Source organism: Chrysochloris asiatica, unplaced genomic scaffold (genome assembly GCF_000296735.1).
Source record: "Chrysochloris asiatica unplaced genomic scaffold, ChrAsi1.0 scaffold00282, whole genome shotgun sequence".
Taxonomy (NCBI): Eukaryota; Metazoa; Chordata; class Mammalia; order Afrosoricida; family Chrysochloridae; genus Chrysochloris; species Chrysochloris asiatica.
The window spans coordinates 1,227,011-1,233,884 of record NW_006408800.1 but is presented as its reverse complement, the minus strand read 5'-3'; the positions used below and the strand labels follow the sequence as shown (position 1 = coordinate 1,233,884).

Sequence of the window (6,874 nt, the reverse complement as noted above, 5' to 3'; positions counted from 1 at the left end):
TTTTATCCTTTTAGCTGCTTGTTCTTCTACCTTGGCAGTATTGAGAGATCTGTCTTCCAGCACGTTAGTTCTGGCTTCCATCTCTTCTAGTCTGCTCCTTTCTCCTTTTAGGCTATTGTCCATTTCTGATATCTTATTGTTGATCACCTGGGCATCTTTTTGCAGGTTTTGAATTGTTTCCAATGCTGTGTCTATCCTATTTGATTGTTCCTAGAGAATTTTTTTTTACTTCTTCCTTATGTTCCTCGACCCCTTTTCGGATTATTTGAATTTGTTTCCATCTCATTCTTCTGAATTCCCTCTCAGGCATATAAAAAACTCACTCATCCTCCTTTATGAAGGTTTTGTCTGTCTCCAGTTCATTTGCGTCACCTCCTTTCTTCTGCTTTTGGACATGCTTTGATAAAGTTGATTGTGTCTTATTGGTCATGGTTATTGTTTTATTATTATTGTTGTTGTTATTAATGTGATCAGGAGATGGGCTTCCCTTTTTGTCTGTAATTCGTAGCAAATGTTGTTGGGTCTCGTCTAAGTGGTGGAGTATTATGTTGTAGCTTGGCTATATGGCCACGATTGCTATTTCTTCTTATGGGATGTAGGCAGGACAAGTTCCCACCTCCACGAGGGATGTGTAGTCAACAAGAACTCTCTGTGCATGGGTGCACTGTACCTGGGTGATTTTTATTGGGATCTCAAGCCAGGGTGGGAATACTTGGGGCGGTAGGAAGTTATATCACTTCTGGCCTTTCTGGGGAATGCAGCTGTCCGAGGGGGCTGGCCCTGGTCCCGCTCTCTAAACTCTGTAGTCACAGGAGTGACCCACAGTCTCCGCAGGAAAGAGTCCCAAAATACTCGCTTTTCTTTATCCTTGTTAGCACGGTTTCTCAAAAATGTGAGCCCAGGAGAGATTATGATAGTCCCAAAGCCATAGGACTGGTATATTAACGCCTCCTTTGTGAGATCCCACTTCTAGCTAGGAGTGGGGGCAGGGGTCTTAGCTGAAGCAACAGATGGGGGATGATGGGTGACCTCAAGAAGCTGTCGCAGCCTTTCTTACATTCTCCAGAATTCTTCACACTCTCTGTGCATGGGTGAGCTGCACCCGGCCTATTTTTATTGGGGTCTCAAACCAGGGCGGGAAGAGTTGGGGTGGGAGGAAGTTATATATCACCTCTGGCCCTTCTGGGAGACGCCACTTACCAAACGGGCCAGCCCTGGCCCCGCCTTCTAAACTCTGCTGTCGTGGGAGCGACCTGCAGTCCCCGCAGGAAAGAGTCCCAAAATACACGCCTTTCTTTATCCTTATTAGCACGATTTCTCAAAAATGTGAGCCCAGTAGAGATTATGATAGTCCTAAAGCCGTGGGACTGGTCTATGAATGTTTCCTTTGTGAGATCCCACTCGTTTTTTCCGCCAGAGCAAGTCCCTACCTTTTCTGGCTGTCCTCCCGTACTGGAAGTCTTCAGACTCACCTACAACATTATGTTTTGTTTTTTTTTTAAGTGAAGAGTAAATTTGGATTTATTCTTAATTGTCCTGAGTACAAAAGCAGGTTAAAATTTCAAACCAATGTCTTATTCTCAAAATAAGGTTGGAATTAATTTCTTTTCCACTGAGGCTAATGATGTTAAAATACGCATATTCTGTCAGCCTTTTACAGCATGAAGGCATGAGGGTTTTTGTCTTCAAATAACTTTCTCCATTTCACCACACAAAGGCAGCTCGTTCTTGTAACATGCGGACACCGAACCGCTGCCATTCTCGCTGATAAATCCACAGTTCCTGTGTCTTGTCTAAACAAGCTAATACTGCCCCTCCTTTCCATGCAATCAGCCGGGGATCCATGTCCTTACGTCTTGTAATCACATCTACATTTTTAATAATTCTCCTGAATGAAGGTGGCATTTTGTTGAGTATTCTATGCTTCAGGAATTCTTGAGCTTTATGAAACATCAAGCCACCTCCCACCACCAGGATGGAACTGTACATCTTCTTTTTGGTATCATCAGATGAACAGCAGTGTATGCTATGAAGGATCGCTTTATCTAGTCCCAGGGCTTTCCCTTCAAACAGCGAGATGGCAGTCTTTCTGGACATCAGTGCAGTGAGAGCCTCCTCGGAATCATTGCCGGCCATCAGACAGTCTCTCTGGGAGGATCCCAAATCCACCTCCTGGGAATGAAGTCTTTCCGGAAGATCAGAGGGCTGGCCACGAAGATCTCCTTCAAATCCAATGGGCTTGGATGCAGACTTTTGGTCAGCAGTAGCTTTTGCAGACTGTTCCTGCTTGCTCTGAGTAGCCAGTAGGTAATGTTCATCATGAGGGTCCTCGGGATCACCCTGGGACCTGTGCTGCAAAGTTGTCATTTTCTGTCCCACAATTCCAAATGTTGCTGGGTAGAACAAAGCCATTGGAGCCTGAAGTTTCTCATTTCCTAATCGGAACTGGTAAAGCAGGGCTGGGGAATCAGGATGTCGTATCTGAAATTCATGGTCCTGAAGCCCAGATATATCCTGATCTAAATGACAAAACGTTTATTTGAGGTGCTGCAGAAGAAGGCAATCCATTTTGTTAGTTGGCATTTTCTGTATGGGAATCCAGCTTGCTGCATGAGCCAGTAGAAACACCTAGACACATCAGATCCCCCATAAGCCAGACAGAGCCGAGTGTTGCGATGAGACACCCCATCTTCTAAACAGCATATGCTTGTCTTCTGGTCCCCAACATCTACAATACATGTGCTGCTTAAGCCACTTCCAAAGGTGGCACACACAGACTCTTGGTTGACCACAATACCTGAAAAAACCATCTTCATTAGGATCATATTCACTAATTCTTTCACATGCTGCTTATTATAGATATCAGGAATTAACAAGATACATCTATAATACTTTAAATCTTTTAGTGGGATTTCCAAGTATTTTTGTATTGCATGAGACCACATTACTTCAATATCTGCCAGAACAGCCGTTAGGGAGCCCCCAGGTCCGGGGTGAATATTTAACTGACCTCTTCTAATGAGCCAGTGAATATTGTAACAATCCAACAGATTAACATACAAGGCCTCTTCTCCTACCAAATACTCTGGGTGATGAGATGTGCATGTCCACTTATTTCCAGAACAGTGATCTAAAATTACAGGTTGCATCTGCTTGTTGTAGGAGCGCACCTGTTCAGGGGTCACAGGAATCTGTCTTGTACCATTGGACATCTTTTTAGACCATATGGCTTGATCCACCATTTTAAGGCCATTTTGTCTTTGTTCAGTACTTTCAGGTTTATTTAATCCCTCCCGTAGTAGCCAGCTGTCCTTGTATAAGGGCTGCCCTTGTTGTTTGTGTCTCCGTGCAATGATGTGAGGAATACTGGCAGGCAGTGTGTCTGTCGCTTGACTGATCCTCAGAGTTGTTGACCCTGGATGAATGATGACGATGAAGTTGCTCTGGATTTGCTCTTGCAGTGACTCTGGTACCAGTGCGGGCACAATGGGACACTTCACACCGCACTGCTCCTTCTTCTTCTCTCCACCCTTTTCTTTTCCGTTTTCCGTGTCCCCTTTCTCAGCCTGGGTCATTGTGGCCCGTTTCTCTGCAGCCTCGTGACCATCAGGACTGAAGGGCCATGACCGTGCGCCTACAACATTATGTTTTAAGAAGCTCTGGTGGCACTGTAGCAGAAGCACTGGGGTGCTTACAGCAATGTTGGCAGCTCAAACCCACCATTCATATTGTGAGAGAAAGTTGAGACTTTCTCCTCCTGTAAAGATTTACAGTCTCAAAACCCCTATACAGGGTCCCTATGAGTCAGAACCGACTGAATGACAGTGGGCTGGGTTGTTTTCTTGTCAGATACTACATATTTTATACTGTTTTTACTAAGTGTCATCAAGTCATTTCAGACTCAGAGGGACCCTATATAGGATTTTCTAGGAGCAGTTGGTAGGCCTAGACCATTGATCTTATGGTGTGCAGTCCAGTGCTTATCCTACATTGCCACACTGGGGGCTTCAAATAGCTCATGAAAAAATTCCATTATGATTTCTGGCAAGATCTTGGACTAGGCAGATACACTACACAGACCCTCTACAACAATGACATAAGAGACCAAATTAAACACATATGGATGATAATCTTGGAATCCTGAGTTTCAGAGGAAAGGATACAAAGGTGCATTGACTATCGATTAGAAGAGGCTGAATAAAATTGACAAAAGTGTCTCAAACTGGTGAACTGTCAGCTGGCCTGATGTGGTAAGGTCATCTTGAACTTTTGCAAGCAGCATTCAATCCAGACAGTAACGTGACAACTGACAGCTAATAAGAAAGGTGTGATTCTTCCTTTTTTCACACATCGTTCTGGTGACTAGAAACATGACCAGTTCCCACCGTAACTCACCCAGCAGAGGGTGGCACTGCTTCATGCACAACTTCTGTTCTGCTTGAAGTTGGAGCCACATCATTATGTATCTAGTGCCAGGTGTACCACCCCCAAGCCTGGGGCTGCATGAACGTCACCTCATCAAACCAGCAAAACAGGCAGTGCTGGATCCATGGCCACGCCTGGGAGACCAGGAACTCACTCCAAGACCAGCTGCCTTGTCCCCAGTTGCCCTCAATCCCCAAATCATTCATTCCAGGAACAAGAAACTTGACCTCATCCACCTCATGACCCAGCATGAACTATTTCTAGATCAGGTGCCCTGACCACAGTCAATACCTAGACCAGCAGGAATGCTATAGGACAGGGTGTCTGTCTCCCCTTACCCTGTGAACCCCTTGACTGACAGAGAATACTGACCCATACCAAGTGCCCTAACCCCTAACATTTTCTCTTCTCTGGTTCTTGTCCCCACCCAAGTTTTCTCCTTTTTTCTTTAAAACATTTCTCTCCCTTCCCTTGTTTTTCTCCTTTCTTTCCATGCTTCCTGTATTTGTTTTTTTTTTTTTTACTGTTTCTCTTTACCTTTTCCCCCTTCCCTTCTTCTTTCTGTTTGTTCCTTTTCTTGATTTTTCCCTTTAGTATTCTGTTTTCTTTTTCTTTTACCCTTAGTTTCATTTACTGTGTTTTTTCTTTCTTTATATTTTCTCATCTCTTGTTTTTATTTTCCTTTACAGTTTTTCTTTTATGTTATTATTACTATTATTATTTTACTGTGGCTTGTGTTTCTTTATCAGTTTCTTTCTTTTCTATTGTTTGCTGCTGTTTCTTTCTTTTGATTTGTTGTTTTAGTTGGGAGACAGCAACTGTGCCCATACATCCCAGTCACACCAGAACATTGTGAACCTCACCAACTGAACTAGGGCACTACCTGCTCCTGTACCACCTGATCAATGATAGACAGCAGCCAACAGCAATCAAAAAGCCATGAACTGTGCTACATGAACAGGGAACAGAGACCTGTGCATGTACTTCCATTCTCTATCACACCCATCAGGAGTCAGTTGGTGAGTGCCTAAGAACACACCAACATACAGTCATAAATTAAAAGAACACACCAACATACAGTCAAAAATTAAAAATAAATATGACACTATTTAAATATAAATACAAATGCCTCAGAGACAACAGATGATTTCAATTCACATGAAGAAACAAGACAGAATGGCTCAAATAAGTGACCAAAATACAGAGCCAGAAAACCTTTTGCAGGAGAAATGGTATTGGAATGATCTGATAAGGAATTCTAAAAAGTGACATTTAGGAACCTAAATGGATTGAAAGAATGATCTAGAAAGCTTCAGGTGAAATCCAGGAAAACACAGACAAAACATTAGAAGAATTCAGGAAAACAAGAAACAACTGACAAAAATACATGAAAAATAAAGAACAATACAAAAACAGCAAATAGGAATCAAAAAGATTAATACTAAGATTTAATAAATAGATAATACATTGAAAGGGGAAAGGAATATAACTGAATCAACCGAAGGCTGAATTACTGAGCTTGAAGACAAATCTCTCAATACCAACCTGCTAGAGAAGCAATCAGAATAACTTCCATATGATCAGAATTCCAGAACAATAAGTGACCAAAAAGAAAAGAAAAGAAAAGAAAAAAAAAAAAAGCAAAGAGAATTGTTGAAGAGTTGTTGGAAGAAAATGTCCTTAGTATCATGAAAGACTAGAAGATATGCATTCAAGAAGCTGAACAAACACCAAACAGGATATACCCCAAAAGAAAATCACCAAGACATATTATAATCAAAATTTCCAAAACCAAAACTAAAGAAAGAATTCTGAGAAAAATTAAAATTTACCTACAGAGGAGAATGAATAATATTAAGCTCTGATTTCTCAACAGAAATCATGCAGGGAAGAAGACAATTGGATGACTTATATAAAACTCTGAAAGAAAAAAAAAAAATGCCAACCAAGAATTATATACTTAGCAAAATTTTCGCTCAAATATGGCAAATCCAAAAAAACCCCCCAAAAAATCCATAGCCCAAAAAAGCAGAAGGATGGGAAACAAATGCTATAAAATGATGATGCATGGAGGGGATTGTAACCATTTCAATGAAACGAAATACGATAGGATGAATGTAAAGCTGATGTTCTCCCATGTAAACTATCATGCAATTTACAATAAAAACTTAAAAATATATATGATGATGGGAACACACAAGATGGTGGATCAGGTGGACGTGTAGTAAAAAGCTCCACCAACAAAAATACAGAATACCTGAACAAGCAGGCTCAGAGGATGGTCCCAGAACTCTGAACCACATATAAAGGAATATTTAGAAGCTTGGAAGGCTTACAGTTGGGGGAATTTGTGGCAGAAGCAAGAAATCTATTGCTTTCTAGTCCGGGACGCTTGGCTGCTTCATGAGCTGCCATCTTGGGTGAGACCAAGAGGGGGAAGGATCGGAGC

At 41.9% G+C, this 6,874-nt stretch overlaps 1 pseudogene; it reads right to left on the bottom strand.

The window, feature by feature from the left end:
- Nucleotides 1–1,704: 1,704 nt before the first annotated feature.
- On the bottom strand, nt 1,705–3,575 carry LOC102837923 (annotated as a pseudogene).
- Nucleotides 3,576–6,874: the final 3,299 nt, after the last annotated feature.